At 52.6% G+C, this 15529-nt stretch overlaps 1 protein-coding gene across 1 annotated transcript in view; it reads right to left on the bottom strand.

Moving 5' to 3' along the window:
- LOC140727366 (acid-sensing ion channel 4-A-like) overlaps positions 1-15529 on the bottom strand; it is a 347956-nt gene that overhangs the window by 294843 nt on the left and 37584 nt on the right. The gene's annotated exons all lie outside the window — the stretch shown is intronic.

Consider the following 15529-nt stretch of genomic DNA (forward strand, 5'->3'; position numbering starts at 1 on the left):
CACTCCCAGGGTCAGACACAGAGTGAAACTCCCTCTACACTGTCCCATCACACACTCCCAGGGTCAGACACAGAGTGAAATTCCCTCTACACTGCCCCATCACACACTCCCAGGGTCAGACACAGAGTGAAGTTCCCTCCACACTGTTCCATCACACACTCCCAGGATCAGACACAGAGTGAAGCTCCCTCTACACCGTCCCATTACACACTCCTGGGGTCAGACACAGAGTGAAACTCCCTCTACACTGTCCCATCACACACTCCCAGGGTCAGACACAGAGTGAAACTCCCTCCACACTGTCCCATCACACACTCCCAGGGTCAGACACAGAGTGAATCTCCCTCCACACTGTCCCATCACACACTCCCAGGGTCAGACACAGAGTGAAGCTCCCTCCACACTTTTCCATCACACACTCCCAGGATCAGACACAGAGTGAAGCTCCCTCTACACCGTCCCATCACACACTCCCAGGGTCAGACACAGAGTGAAGCTCCCTCCACACTGTCCCATCACACACTCCCGGGGTCAGACACAGAGTGAATCTCCCTCTACACTGTCCCATCACACACTCCCAGGGTCAGACACAGAGTGAAGTTCACTCTACACTGTCCCATCACACACTCCCAGGGTCAGACACAGAGTGAAGCTCCCTCTACACTGTCCCATCACACACTCCCAGGGTCAGACACAGAGTGAAGTTCCCTCCACACTGTTCCATCACACACTCCCAGGATCAGACACAGAGTGAAGCTCCCTCTACACTGTCCCATCACACACTCCCAGGGTCAGACACAGAGTGAAGCTCCCTCTACACTGTCCCATCACACACTCGCAGGGTCAGACACAGACTGAAGCTCCCTTTCCGTCATCCTAACACACTCCCCTGGTGTCAGACACTGAGTGAAGCTCCCTAATTTATCAGAACGTAGGCTGAGATTACAGATTATCTAAATAAGTTAAAGTCAGTGGGACGAGGTCACATAGAGTGGGGTGGGGTAACAGACTGTGGGGTGGGATTCCACATGGTGGAGTTACTGCCTGGGGTTGGGTTACCGACCGTGATGAATTTATACAGACTGAGGACTGGGGTTTCACACTGAGGGGTGGAGTTTCACGTTGTGGGCTGGGGTTTCACACTGAGGGGTGGGGTTTCACACTGAGGGCTGGGGTTTCACTCTGTGGGGTGGAGTTTCACATTGAGGGGTGGGGTTTCACACTGTGGGCTGAGGTTTCACATTGTGGGGTGGAGTTTCACACTGAGGGGTGGGGTTTCACACTGAGGGGTGGAGTTTCACACTGTGGGCTGGGGTTTCACATTGTGGGCTGGGGTTTCACACTGGGGTGTGGTTTCACACTGTGGGGTGGAGTTCCACACTGAGGGGTGGGGTTTCACTTTGTGGGGTGGAGTTTCACACTGAGGGGTGGAGTTTCACACTGAGGGGAGGGGTTTCACACTGTGGGCTGGGGTTTCACACTGAGGGGTGGAGTTTCACACTGTGGGCTGGGGTTTCACACTGTGGGCTGAGGTTTCAGACTGAGTGCTGGGGTTTCACATTGTGGGAGGAGTTTCACACTGTGGGCTGGGGTTTCACACTGAGGGGTGGAGTTTCACACTGTGGGCTGGGGTTTCACATTGTGGGCTGGGGTTTCACACTGACGGCTGGGGTTTCACACTGAGGGGTGGAGTTTCACACTGAGGGGTGGAGATTCACACTGTGGGCTGGGGTTTCACACTGTGGGCTGGGGTTTCACACTGAGGGCTGGAGTTTCACACTGAGGGGTGGGGTTTCACACTGAGAGGTGGGGTTACACACTGAGGGGTGGAGTTTCACACTGTGGGCTGAAGTTTCACACTGAGGGGTGGAGTTTCACACTGTGGGCTGAGGTTTCACATTGTGGGGTGGAGTTTCACACTGAGGGGTGGGGTTTCACACTGAGTGCTGTGGTTTCACACTGAGGGGTGGAGTTTCACACTGTGGGCTGGGGTTTCACATTGTGGGCTGGGGTTTCACACTGACGGGTGGAGTTTCACACTGAGGGGTGGGGTTTCACACTGACGGGTGGAGTTTCACATTGTGGGCTGGGGTTTCACACTGTGAGCTGGGGTTTCACACTGAGGGCTGGGGTTTCACTCTGAGGGGTGGGGTTTCACACTGAGGGAGGGAGTTTCACACTGTGGGCTGGGGTTTCACGCTGTGGGGTGGAGTTTCACACTGTGGGCTGGGGTTTCACATTGTGGGGTGGAGTTTCACACTGAGGGGTGGAGTTTCACACTGAGGGATGGGGTTTCACATTCTGAGCTGGGGTTTCACACTGTGGGCTGGGGTTTCACATTGTGGGCTGGGGTTTCACACTGACGGGTGGAGTTTCACACTGAGGGATGGGGTTTCACACTGAGGGCTGGGGTTTCACGCTGAGGGGTGGGGATTCACACTGAGGGGTGGGGTTTCACATTGTGGGCTGGGGTTTCACACTGACGGGTGGAGTTTCACTCTGAGGGGTGGAGTTTCACACTGAGGGATGGGGTTTCACACTGAGGGGTGGGGTTTAACACTGTGGGCTGGGGTTTCACACTGAGGGGTGGAGTTTCACACTGTGGGGTGGGGTTTCACACTGAGGGGTGGAGTTTCACACTGAGGGGAGGGGTTTCACACTGTGGGCTGGGGTTTCACACTGAGGGGTGGGGTTTCACACTGTGGGCTGGGGTTTCACACTGAGGGGTGGTGTTTCACACTGAGGGGAGGGGTTTCACACTGAGGGGAGGGGTTTCACGTTGAGGGGTGGAGTTTCACACTGAGGGCTGGGGTTTCACATTGATGGGTGGGGTTTCACGCTGAGGGGTGGTGTTTCACATTGTGGGCTTAGGTTTCACACTGAGGGGTGGGGTTTCACATTGAGGGGTGGAGTTTCACATTGTGAGCTGGGGTTTCACATTGAGGGGTGGGGTTTCACATTGTGAGCTGGGATTTCACTGAGGGGTGGAGTTTCAAACTGAGGGGTGGAGTTTCACACTGAGGGCTGGGGTTTCACATTGTGGGCTGGGGTTTCACATTGTGGGCTGGGGTTTCACACTGACGGGTGGAGTTTCACACTGAGGGATGGGGTTTCACACTGAGGGCTGGGGTTTCACGCTGAGGGGTGGGGATTCACACTGAGGGGTGGGGTTTAACACTGTGGGCTGGGGTTTCACACTGAGGGGTGGAGTTTCACACTGAGGGATGGGGTTTCACACTGTGGGGTGGAGTTTCACACTGACGGCTGGGGTTTCACACTGTGGGCTGGGGTTTCACATTGAGGGGTGGAGTTTCACACTGAGGGTTGGAGTTTCACACTGTGGGCTGGGGTTTCACGCTGAGGGGTGGGGTTTCACATCGTGGGCTGGGGTTTCACACTGAGGGCTGGAGTTTCACACTGAGGGCTGGGGTTTCACATTGAGGGGTGGAGTTTCACACTGAGGGGTGGAGTTTCACACTTTGGGCTGGGGTTTCACATTGTGGGGTGGGGTTTCACACTGAGGGCTGGGGTTTCACATTGTGGGCTGGGGTTTCACACTGAGGGCTGGGGTTTCACACTGAGGGGTTGAGTTTCACACTTTGGGCTGGGGTTTCACATTGTGGGCTGGGGTTTCACACTGTGGGCTGGGGTTTCACACTGAGGGGTGGAGTTTCACACTGAGGGCTGGGGTTTCACATTGTGAGCTGGGGTTTCACACTGAGGGCTGGAGTTTCACACTGAGGGCTGGGGTTTCACATTGGGGTGGAGTTTCACATTGAGGGGTGGAGTTTCACACTGAGGGCTGGGGTTTACACTGAGGGGTGGGGTTTCACACTGAGGGGTGGGGTTTACACTGAGGGGTGGGGTTTCACACTGAGGGGTGGAGTTTCACTCTGAGGGCTGGGGTTTCACTCTGAGGGGTGGGGTTTCACATTGTGAGCTTGGGTTTCACACTGTGGGGTGGAGTTTCACACTGAGGGCTGGGGTTTCACACTGTGGGCTGGGATTTCACACTGAGGGGTGGGGTTTCACTCTGAGGGCTGGGATTTCACACTGAGGGGTGGGGTTTCACACTGAGGGCTGGGGTAACAGACTGTGGGGTGAGTTTACAATATATGTGGCGGCAGTTGTCTGCATGTCTACCTCACAATTTTGTACAGCTCTGTCAAATCTCCCCTCATTCTCCCTCGCCCGGGAGAATAGAGTCCAAACCTATTCAACCTTTTAGTCAGGTCCTCAGGACCCGGCAACATCCTTGTAAATTTTCTTTCAATCACTGCTCCGAGTCAGGCACGCTGCGATCAGGGTGGCACAGACAGCAAATCTCCCTCCCTGCAGGACACAAGTAAACCATTTCTGTCAGCTGAATCGAGCACAGGTCAAGCAGTGAAGGTGGATAGAGCAGCAACCTAATCCAATGTGACATCAGGGCACCTTTAACCCAATCATGCGACCGTTTACAGCGAGAGACGTACTGCGGGATATTAGCAGCTTCGCTTCGGTAATAAGAGATTGTCCATTGAAAATGACAGGCAGTGATTAAGCTGCAGGCTGCACTAAAATGGGCTTTTAACACAGGCGAGCAGGTGGACTGGAAGACCAGAGAGACCGTTAACCCTTTCAGGAGCGGGCTTGCTGAGAGGGATGTTTCATCGAACCCGGTCACCAGTTCAAAGTCAGCACGGGACATCAAATCTCAGAAACAGCTCCCTCCCGGTGGACCTCCCAGGTCAGAGAGCAGCAACTGCCTCTCACAAAGACAGTCACTCGGACCGGCTGAGCGTGGGTGGAACTGGAAGGAGACGAGGCAGCGTGCATAGTGTCAAAGCTGCTGCTGAGTGAGGAGAGGAGTGAGAGTGGCAGAGAGGCAGGGGGGAACAGGGTGACAGGTAGGGGGTGAGAAGGGTCCCAGACCTCCACCTCAGTGGCACAAGCCCTTCAGCCAACATTTTAACCTACAATCTAACCCTTACCCCCTGCATCGCCCTCTATTTCTCTATCATCCATGTGCCTAAGAGTCTCTCAAATAACCCCAATGTATCGGCCTCTACCATCACAGCTGTCAGAGCTTTTCACCCCTGACCACTCTCTGTGTAAAAAACCTACCTCCTATAACCCCTCTATACTTTCCTCCAATATTTTAAAATTATGCCTCCTCATCATAGCTATTTCCATCTGGTTGTTGACTCGATTTACACTTATACTCCTTTATCAAGTTGCCTTCCGTTTCTCCTCTCCAAAACAACAATCCTTTGTTCGCTCAACCTGTCTTCATAAGACATGCTCTCTAATCCAGGCAGCATCCTGGTGAATCTCCTCTGCACCCTCTCTAAAGCTTCCACACCCTCCTATAAAGAGGAAACAGGAACTGAACACAATACTCCCAAGTGTGGTCTAGCCAGGGTTTTACTGAGCTGCAACATTACCTCATGGCTCTTGAACACAATCCCTGACTAGTGTGTGAGGAAGGCATATGCAATGTTAGCATTTATTTCAAGACGACTGGAATATAAAACACTGTAATGCTGAGGCTTTATACGGCACTGATGAGGCCACACTTGGAGTATTGTGAGTAGTTTTGGGCCCCTCATCTAAGAAGGGATGTGTTGACTTTGGAGGGGGTCCAGAGGAGATTCACAAAAATGAACCTGGGGTTGAGGAGCGTTTGATGGCTCTGGGCCTGTTCTCACTGCAATTCAGAAGAATGAGAGAGAAATCTCATTGAAACCTACCAAATGTTATACGTCATAGATAGAGTGGGTGTGGAGAGCATGTTTCCTGTAGCGGGATGGTCTAGGACCAGAGGGCACAACCTCAGAATAGAGGGACATCCATTTAGAACAGAGACAGGACCCTGACCCCCTATGCTGGGACGGTCAGTCTGGGACAGGACACTGATCACAGGGCTGGGACGGTCAGACTGGGACATGACACCGACCACAGGGCTGGGACGGTCAGTCTGGGTCAGGACACCGATCACAGGGCTGGGACGGTCAGTCTGGGTCAGGACACCGATCACAGGGCTGGGATGGTCAGTCTGGGACACGACACCGATCACAGGGCTGGGACGGTCAGTCTGGGACACGACACCGATCACAGGGCTGGGACGGTCAGTCTGGGTCGGGACACCGACCACAGGGCTGGGACGGTCAGTCTGGGACACGACACCGATCACAGGGCTGGGACGGTCAGTCTGGGTCAGGACACCGACCACAGGGCTGGGACGGTCAGTCTGGGACACGACACCGACCACAGGGCTGGGACGGTCAGACTGGGACACGACACCGATCACAGGGCTGGGACGGTCAGTCTGGGACACGACACCGATCACAGGGCTGGGACGGTCAGTCTGGGACACGACACCGATCACAGGGCTGGGACGGTCAGTCTGGGACACGACACCGATCACAGGGCTGGGACGGTCAGTCTGGGACACGACACCGATCACAGGGCTGGGACGGTCAGTCTGGGACACGACACCGATCACAGGGCTGGGACGGTCAGTCTGGGACACGACACCGATCACAGGGCTGGGACGGTCAGTCTGGGACACGACACCGATCACAGGGCTGGGACGGTCAGTCTGGGTCAGGACACCGACCACAGGGCCGGGACGGTCAGTCTGGGACACGACACCGATCACAGGGCCGGGACGGTCAGTCTGGGTCAGGACACTGATCACAGGGCCGGGACGGTCAGTCTGGGTCAGGACACCGACCACAGGGCCGGGACGGTCAGTCTGGGTCAGGACACCGATCACAGGGCCGGGACGGTCAGTCTGGGACAGGACACCGATCACAGGGCTGGGACGGTCAGTCTGGGACACGACACCGACCACAGGGCTGGGACGGTCAGACTGGGACACGACACCGATCACAGGGCTGGGACGGTCAGTCTGGGACACGACACCGATCACAGGGCTGGGACGGTCAGTCTGGGACACGACACCGATCACAGGGCTGGGACGGTCAGTCTGGGACACGACACCGATCACAGGGCTGGGACGGTCAGTCTGGGACACGACACCGATCACAGGGCTGGGACGGTCAGTCTGGGACACGACACCGATCACAGGGCTGGGACGGTCAGTCTGGGACACGACACCGATCACAGGGCTGGGACGGTCAGTCTGGGTCAGGACACCGACCACAGGGCCGGGACGGTCAGTCTGGGACACGACACCGATCACAGGGCCGGGACGGTCAGTCTGGGACACGACACCGATCACAGGGCCGGGACGGTCAGTCTGGGACACGACACCGATCACAGGGCCGGGACGGTCAGTCTGGGACACGACACCGATCACAGGGCCGGGACGGTCAGTCTGGGACACGACACCGATCACAGGGCCGGGACGGTCAGTCTGGGACACGACACCGATCACAGGGCCGGGACGGTCAGTCTGGGACACGACACCGATCACAGGGCTGGGACGGTCAGTCTGGGACACGACACCGATCACAGGGCTGGGACGGTCAGTCTGGGTCAGGACACCGACCACAGGGCCGGGACGGTCAGTCTGGGACACGACACCGATCACAGGGCCGGGACGGTCAGTCTGGGTCGGGACACCGATCACAGGGCTGGGACGGTCAGTCTGGGACACGACACCGATCACAGGGCTGGGACGGTCAGTCTGGGTCGGGACACCGACCACAGGGCTGGGACGGTCAGTCTGGGTCAGGACACCGACCACAGGGCTGGGACGGTCAGTCTGGGACACGACACCGATCACAGGGCTGGGACGGTCAGTCTGGGTCAGGACACTGACCACAGGGCTGGGACGGTCAGTCTGGGACACGACACCGATCACAGGGCTGGGACGGTCAGTCTGGGTCAGGACACTGACCACAGGGCTGGGACGGTCAGTCTGGGTCAGGACACTGACCACAGGACATGGGATGGTCTCTGAGGGGCAGAGAAAAAATAACACATCTCTGTCTGGGATGCGGAAAGAATAACACATCTCTCTCTGGGGTGAGGACGGGATATCACATCTCTCTGGGGTGGGGATGGGATATCACATCTCTCTCTGGGGTGGGGACGGGATATCACATCTCTCTGGGGTGGGGACATGATATCACATCTCTCTCTGGGGTGGGGACATGATATCACATCTCTCTGGGGTGGGGATGGGATATCACATCTCTCTGGGGTGGGGACATGATATCACATCTCTCTGGGGTGGGGACGGGATATCACATCTCTCTCTGGGGTGGGGACATGATATCACATCTCTCTCTGGGGTGGGAACATGATATCACATCTCTCTGGGGTGGGGACGGGATATCACATCTCTCTCTGGGGTGGGGACATGATATCACATCTCTCTGGGGTGGGGACAGGATATCACATCTCTCTCTGGGGTGGGGACGGGATATCACATCTCTCTGGGGTGGGGACATGATATCACATCTCTCTGGGGAGGGGACGGGATATCACATCTCTCTCTGTGGTGGGGACGGGATATCACATCTCTCTGGGGTGGGGACGGGATATCACATCTCTCTCTGGGGTGGGGACATGATATCACACCTCTCTCTGGGGTGGGGACGGGATATCACATCTCTCTCTGTGGTGGGGACGGGATATCACATCTCTCTGGGGTGGGGACGGGATATCACATCTCTCTCTGGGGTGGGGACATGATATCACATCTCTCTGGGGAGGGGACGGGATATCACATCTCTCTCTGTGGTGGGGACGGGATATCACATCTCTCTGGGGTGGGGACGGGATATCACATCTCTCTCTGGGGTGGGGACATGATATCACATCTCTCTCTGGGGTGGGGACGGGATATCACATCTCTCTGGGGTGGGGACGGGATATCACATCTCTCTCTGTGGTGGGGATGGGATATCACATCTCTCTGGGGTGAGGACGGGATATCACATCTCTCTCTGGGGTGGGGACGGGATATCACATCTCTCTGGGGTGGGGACGGGATATCACATCTCTCTGGGGTGGGGACGGGATATCACATCTCTCTCTGGGGTGGGGACGGGATATCACATCTCTCTGGGGTGAGGACGGGATATCACATCTCTCTGGGGTGGGGACGGGATATCACATCTCTCTCTGGGGTGGGGACGGGATATCACATCTCTCTGGGGTGGGGACGGGATATCACATCTCTCTCTGGGGTGGGGACATGATATCACATCTCTCTCTGGGGTGGGGACGGGATATCACATCTCTCTGGGGTGGGGACGGGATATCACATCTCTCTGGGGTGGGGACGGGATATCACATCTCTCTCTGGGGTGGGGACATGATATCACATCTCTCTCTGGGGTGGGGACGGGATATCACATCTCTCTGGGGTGGGGACGGGATATCACATCTCTCTCTGGGGTGGGGACATGATATCACATCTCTCTCTGGGGTGGGGACGGGATATCACATCTCTCTGGGGTGGGGACGGGATATCACATCTCTCTCTGGGGTGGGGACATGATATCACATCTCTCTCTAGGGTGGGGACGGGATATCACATCTCTCTGGGGTGGGGACGGGATATCACATCTCTCTCTGGGGTGGGGACATGATATCACATCTCTCTCTGGGGTGGGGACGGGATATCACATCTCTCTGGGGTGGGGACGGGATATCACATCTCTCTCTGGGGTGGGGACATGATATCACATCTCTCTCTGGGGTGGGGACGGGATATCACATCTCTCTGGGGTGGGGACGGGATATCACATCTCTCTCAGTCTTGTTTAGTGTGCTTCAGATTCTAGATTTCCTCTCTCGACTCTTGCCTGGTGTTGCTGCTTGTAAGCAGCCCGCTCGGGCTGGGTCCCTGGGCACCATCAAATTCAATGCATGTAGCCCTGAGTCTTTGCTGTTTGAGAGTTAATGGCCTGTGAAATCTCTCTCGCTCACTTCACTACATCTCCCTCCCATTCTCTTGCACATGACAACCATTCCATCTGCTCTCAGTTCCGAATGAATACTTCAACAGCAGCTTATTTGGTGAAATTCTCATTGCATTAATAATTTTTATTGTTCTGATAAACCTCCTGCATCTTCGGTCTCTGTCCCAAACACAGCACGGCAAACACTGGGCCCGATCCATCCCCCTTACTCTCCTGCTGCAGCAACCACCCGGCAACCAGGTCAATAGCACTCCTGTCATTTACTGTCATTGATATATTGAGCTGAATGATTTCAATAGTGTGGACACAGAGCTGTAGTCACGCAGTGTCCATGCCAATGTCACAGGCACTCAGGGCACTGGTTAGGTATAGAGTGAAGTTCCCTCTACACTGTCCCATCACACACTCCCAGGGTCAGACACAGAGTGAAGCTCCCTCTACACTGTCCCATCACACACTCCCAGGGTCAGACACAGAGTGAAGCTCCCTCCACACTGTCCCATCACACACTCCCGGGGTCAGACACAGAGTGAAGCTCCCTCCACACTGTCCCATCACACACTCCCGGGGTCAGACACAGAGTGAAGCTCCCTCTACACTGTCCCATCACACACTCCCAGGGTCAGACACAGAGTGAAGCTCCCTCCACACTGTCCCATCACACACTCCCAGGGTCACACACAGAGTGAATCTCCCTCCACACCGTCCCATCACACACTCCCGGGGTCAGACACAGAGTGAAGCTCCCTCTACACTGTGCCAGGTGGATAGCTTTGTTGAGAAGGGATATAGGACAGGGTCACGGAATCATAGAGCATTACAGTACAGAAACAGGCCTTTTGGCCCATCGATTTAATGCCAAACCAGCAATCCGCCTAATCGCTGGGCCATACTCCTCCCATCCATGTAATTATCGAAACTCCTTTTAAATTACCACTTATAATCCACAAATTACAGGTATGATGGGTTGAATAATTTGAAGTGTGTGTATTTTAATGCTAGGAATATTATGGGTAAAGATGGTGAACTTAGAGCTTGGATCAGTACATGGAACTACACTGTTGTGGCCATTACTGAGACTGAGGGGCAGGAATGGGTGATTAATGTACCAGGTTTTGCGGAGTTTTAGAAAAGATAGAGGAGGAGGTGAAGTGGGGGGGAGCAGTTGCGCTACTAATCGGGGTCAATGTCACAGCTGCACTCAGGAGAGACACAATGGTGGGGTCAGACACTGAGTCCATTTGGGCAGAATTTAGGAACAGGAAGGGTGTAATCACACTGATTGCCACCAGCAGATTCAGGAACAGATACGTAATCAGATTAAGGAAACGTGTAAAATAATAGGATTGTTGTCATGGGAGATTCCAACTTGCCTAATATAAACTGGGACCTTAGTGCAAGGGGTTTAAATGAGCTGAATTTATTAAGTGTATCCAGGAAGGTTTCTTATTCAATATGTAGGAGGAGCTGTACCGGATCTGGTTGGGTACTGAGCCTGGCCAGCTGACTGACCTTTCAGTGGGTCAGCAGTTAGGGAACAGTGATCACAACTCCTTGACTTTCAGGAAAGCTGTAGGTAAGGAAGGTATAGTTCTTGCAGTAGAGTTTCAAATTGGAGCAGTGGAAATTACAAGGGCAGGAACTGATGGTGAGGACAATATGAGTGAGGTTGATGCTCTGGAGCATGTTGATATTAAGGGAGAGGAGGTGTTGGAGTTGTTAAAATACATTAGGACGGATAAGTCCCCAGAGCCTGACGGAATGTTCCCCAGGCTGCTCCACGAGGCGAGGGAACAGATTGCTGAGCCTCTGGCTAGGATCTTTATGTCCTCATTGTCCATGGGAATGGTACCGGAGGATTGGAGGGAGGCGAATGTTGTCCCCTTGTTCAAAAAAGGTAGTAAGGATAGTCTGGGTAATTATAGACCAGTGAGCCTTATGTCTATGGTGGGAAAACTGTTGGAAAGGATCCTTAGAGATAGGATCTATGGGCATTTAGAGAATCATGGTCTCATCAGGGACAGTCAGCATGGCTTTGTGAAGGGCAGATCGTGTCTAACTGTTAGAGTTCTTTGAGGAGGTGACCAGGCACATAGATGAGGGTAGTGCAGTGAATGTGATCTACATGGATTGTAGTAAGGCATTTGACAAGGTACCACATAGTAAGCTTATTCAGAAAGTCAGAAGGCATGGGATCCAGGGAAGTTTGGCCAGGTGGATTCGGAATTGGCTTGCCTGCAGAAGGCAGAGGGCTATGGTGGAGGGAATACATTCGGATTGGAAGGTTGTGACTAGTGGTGTCCCACAAGAATCAGTTCTGGGACCTCTATTTTTCATGATTTTTATTAATGACCTGGATGTGGGGGTAGAAGGTTGGGTTGGCAAGTTTGCAGACGACACAAAGGTTGGTGGTGTTGTAGATAGTGTAGAGGATTGTCGAAGATTGCAGAGAGACATTGATAGGATGCAGAAGTGGGCTGAGAAGTGGCAGATGGAGTTCAACCTGGAGAAATGTGAGGTGGTACACTTTGAAAGGACAAACTCCAAGGCAGAGTACAAAGTAAATGGCAGGATACTTGGGAGTGTGGAGGAGCAGAGGGATCTGGGGGTACATGTCCACAGATCCCTGAAAGTTGCCTCAAAGGTAGATAGGGTAGTTTAGAAGGTTTATGGAGTGTTAGCTTTCGTAAGTCAAAGGATAGAGTTTAAGAGTCACGGGGTAATGATGCAACTCTGTAAAACTCTGGTTAGGCCACACTTGGAGTACTGTGTCCAGTTCTGGTCGCCTCACTATAGGAAGGATGTGGAAGCATTGGAAAGGTTATACAGGAGATTTACCAGGATGCTGCCTGGTTTAGAGAGTGTTCATTATGATCAGAGATTAAGGGAGCTAGGGCTTTACTCTCTGGAGAGAAGGAGGATGAGAGAGGACATGATAGAGGTGTACAAGATATCTGGAGTATCGGGTACAGTTCTGGTTGCCCCACTATAGGAAGGATGTCGAGGCTTTGGAGAGGGTGCAGAAGAGGTTTACCAGGATGCTGCCTGGTTTAGAGGGCATGTGATGTCATGAGAGGCTGGACAAACTTGAATTGTTTCTCCCTGGAGCAACGGCGGCTGGGGGGGGGGATCTGATAGAAGTTTATAAAATGATGAGAGGCGTAGATAGAGTAGACACCCAGGGTAGGAATGTTTGATACCAGAGGGCGTGCATTGAAGGTGAGAGGGGTAGGTTCAAAGCAGATGTGAGGGGGTAAGTTTTTTACTCAGAGAGTGGTGGATGCCTGGAATGCGCTGCCTGGCATCGTGGTAGAGGCAAATACATTAGAGGCTTTTAAGAGACGTGTAGATAGGCACATGGATGTAAGGAAGATGGAGGGATATGGACATTCTGTAGGTAGGAGGGATTAATTTTCGGGGATTTCTTCGATTTTCTTTTAGGTGGTTCAGCACAACATTGTGGGCTGAAGGGCCTGTTCCTGTGTTCTATGTTCTATGTTCCATGGCAGCCCGTCTCACACTCTCACCACCCTCTGAGTGAAGTTCTCCTTAAACGTTTGACCTTTCACCCTGAATCCATGACCTCTGGCTCTAGTTTCAACCAACCACTGTGGAAAGGGCCTGTTTGCATTTACCCCATCTACACCCCTCATAATTTTGTATACCTCTATCAAATCACCCCTCCTTCTCCTACGCTCCAGGGAATAGAGTCCAAACCAATCCACCCTTTCCCTGGAACTGAGGTCCTCAAGACCCGGCAACATCCTTCTCTCTTTGAATCTTATTGAAATCTTTTCTGTAGTTAGGTGACCAGATCTGCACTCCATACTCCGAATTATCAAATGCCTAGCTATAGTAGATGTAGAGAGGATGCTTCCAAACTTGGAGAAGCCAGGGACCAGAGGGCTCACACTCAGAACAGAGGGACGTCCATTTAGAACAGAGATGAGGAGGAATTTCTTTTGGCAGAGTATTGTGAATCTGTGGAATTCATTGCCACTGACAGCTGTGGAGGCCAAGTCTGGGTATATTGAAAGCAGAGGTTGATAGGTTTGTGATGACTCAGGCCGTCAAAGATTACAGCGAGAAGGCAGGGGAATGGGGTTGAGAGGAATAATAAATCAGTCATGATGGAATGCCGACACAGTCTCGATGGGCTGAGTGGCCTAATCCTCTTCTTATATCTTATGGTTTAAATTCAGCCTCATCAACATCTCGTATTACTTCGAAATAACATCCTGGCTCGTACTCGAGTTTCTGAAACATCTTGGCAAGTGACTGCACATGGGTCGCGGGGAGAGCTGTTCGCCAGTGGGATGACACCCCCCCCCCCCCCCCAAGGAGCAGGTCAGCCATCGTCCTCAGAGGGGTGATCTTCAGCTGGAAGAGACCAACACCAGCCCTCCTCCTCACCGTGCACCCAAAGGTGTCTCTTCCGCTGAACACTGACACACTCCTGTGAGTCACCCAAACCTTTCTCTTAGTGCCTGATGGAGATAGGGGAAATTCAATGTTTGATCTTTCAACAGCAGTCGAGAGGCAGCAGAAACAGTTTTCCATTCAGCCTCTTTGCCTTTCTTGATATTTTAAATCACTTGCGTTTATTCTATTTTTAACAGCAGACGGGATGTAAGGTATTAACTGTGTCGTAATACCAAGAGCTCAGCACCGCACTACCCGGCATCAAGGGTGTATATAGGGAAAGGTGCCAGAGAAGGGCCAGTATCATCATGAAGGACCACCCACCCTGCTCACAGACTGTTTGTCAGGGAGGGGGTTACGTTGCAACCACACCAGGACCACCAGCAATAGTATTGATGATCAACACCTCGACCCACTAACCCACCCTCCACACCTAACCACCACTACTGTATCATTTCCTGTCACAGTCACCTTATGTAGAGACACTCCTGTGCCTAGCGTCACGTCATGGACATTAAATCCACATACGTGTGTGTATATACAGTCAGCCCTCCTTATCCACGGGTTCTGCATGTGTGGATTCAACCAACCGCGGATCGGGAAAACCCGGAAGTTGAGCATTGTTTGCCTCGTGTCTCATTCAACTTGTGTGTTGTGAGCGAGAGGAAGGAATTTAAGGCCAGTAAGGGATGGCTGGCTAGCTATGTAAAGTGCTACAGCCTCAAGAACTTAAAGATCAGAGGAGAATCGGGATCGGCTCATGCCGAGGCAGCATCAGCGTTCCCAGAAGAGCTACGATGGTTGCCGTCTGTACTGAACATGTACAGACCTTTTTTTTCTTGTCATTATTCCCTAAACAACACAGTATAACAACTATTTACTTAGCATTTACATTGTATTAGGCATTATAAGTAATCTAGAGATGATTTAAAGTATACGGGAGGATGTGCGTGGGTTATATGCAAATACTACGCCATTTTATATAAGGGACATGAGCATCAGCGATTTTGTTATCGGGTGGAGCTGGTCCCAGAACCAATCCCTCGCAGATAAGGATGGCCGACTGTAAATACATACACCTTTTATTTATATATTTATAGATATATTTTAATATATATCATATTATAAAATACATTATATTGTATTTTTGTTTTATATATTATATTTATTGTTTTTATTATTATTGGTTTTTAATCTTATTTGGTTTCTTTGGGCTGCATCAG

The sequence above is a fragment of the Hemitrygon akajei genome, chromosome 5, assembly GCF_048418815.1.
Source record: "Hemitrygon akajei chromosome 5, sHemAka1.3, whole genome shotgun sequence".
Lineage (NCBI taxonomy): Eukaryota > Metazoa > Chordata > Chondrichthyes > Myliobatiformes > Dasyatidae > Hemitrygon > Hemitrygon akajei.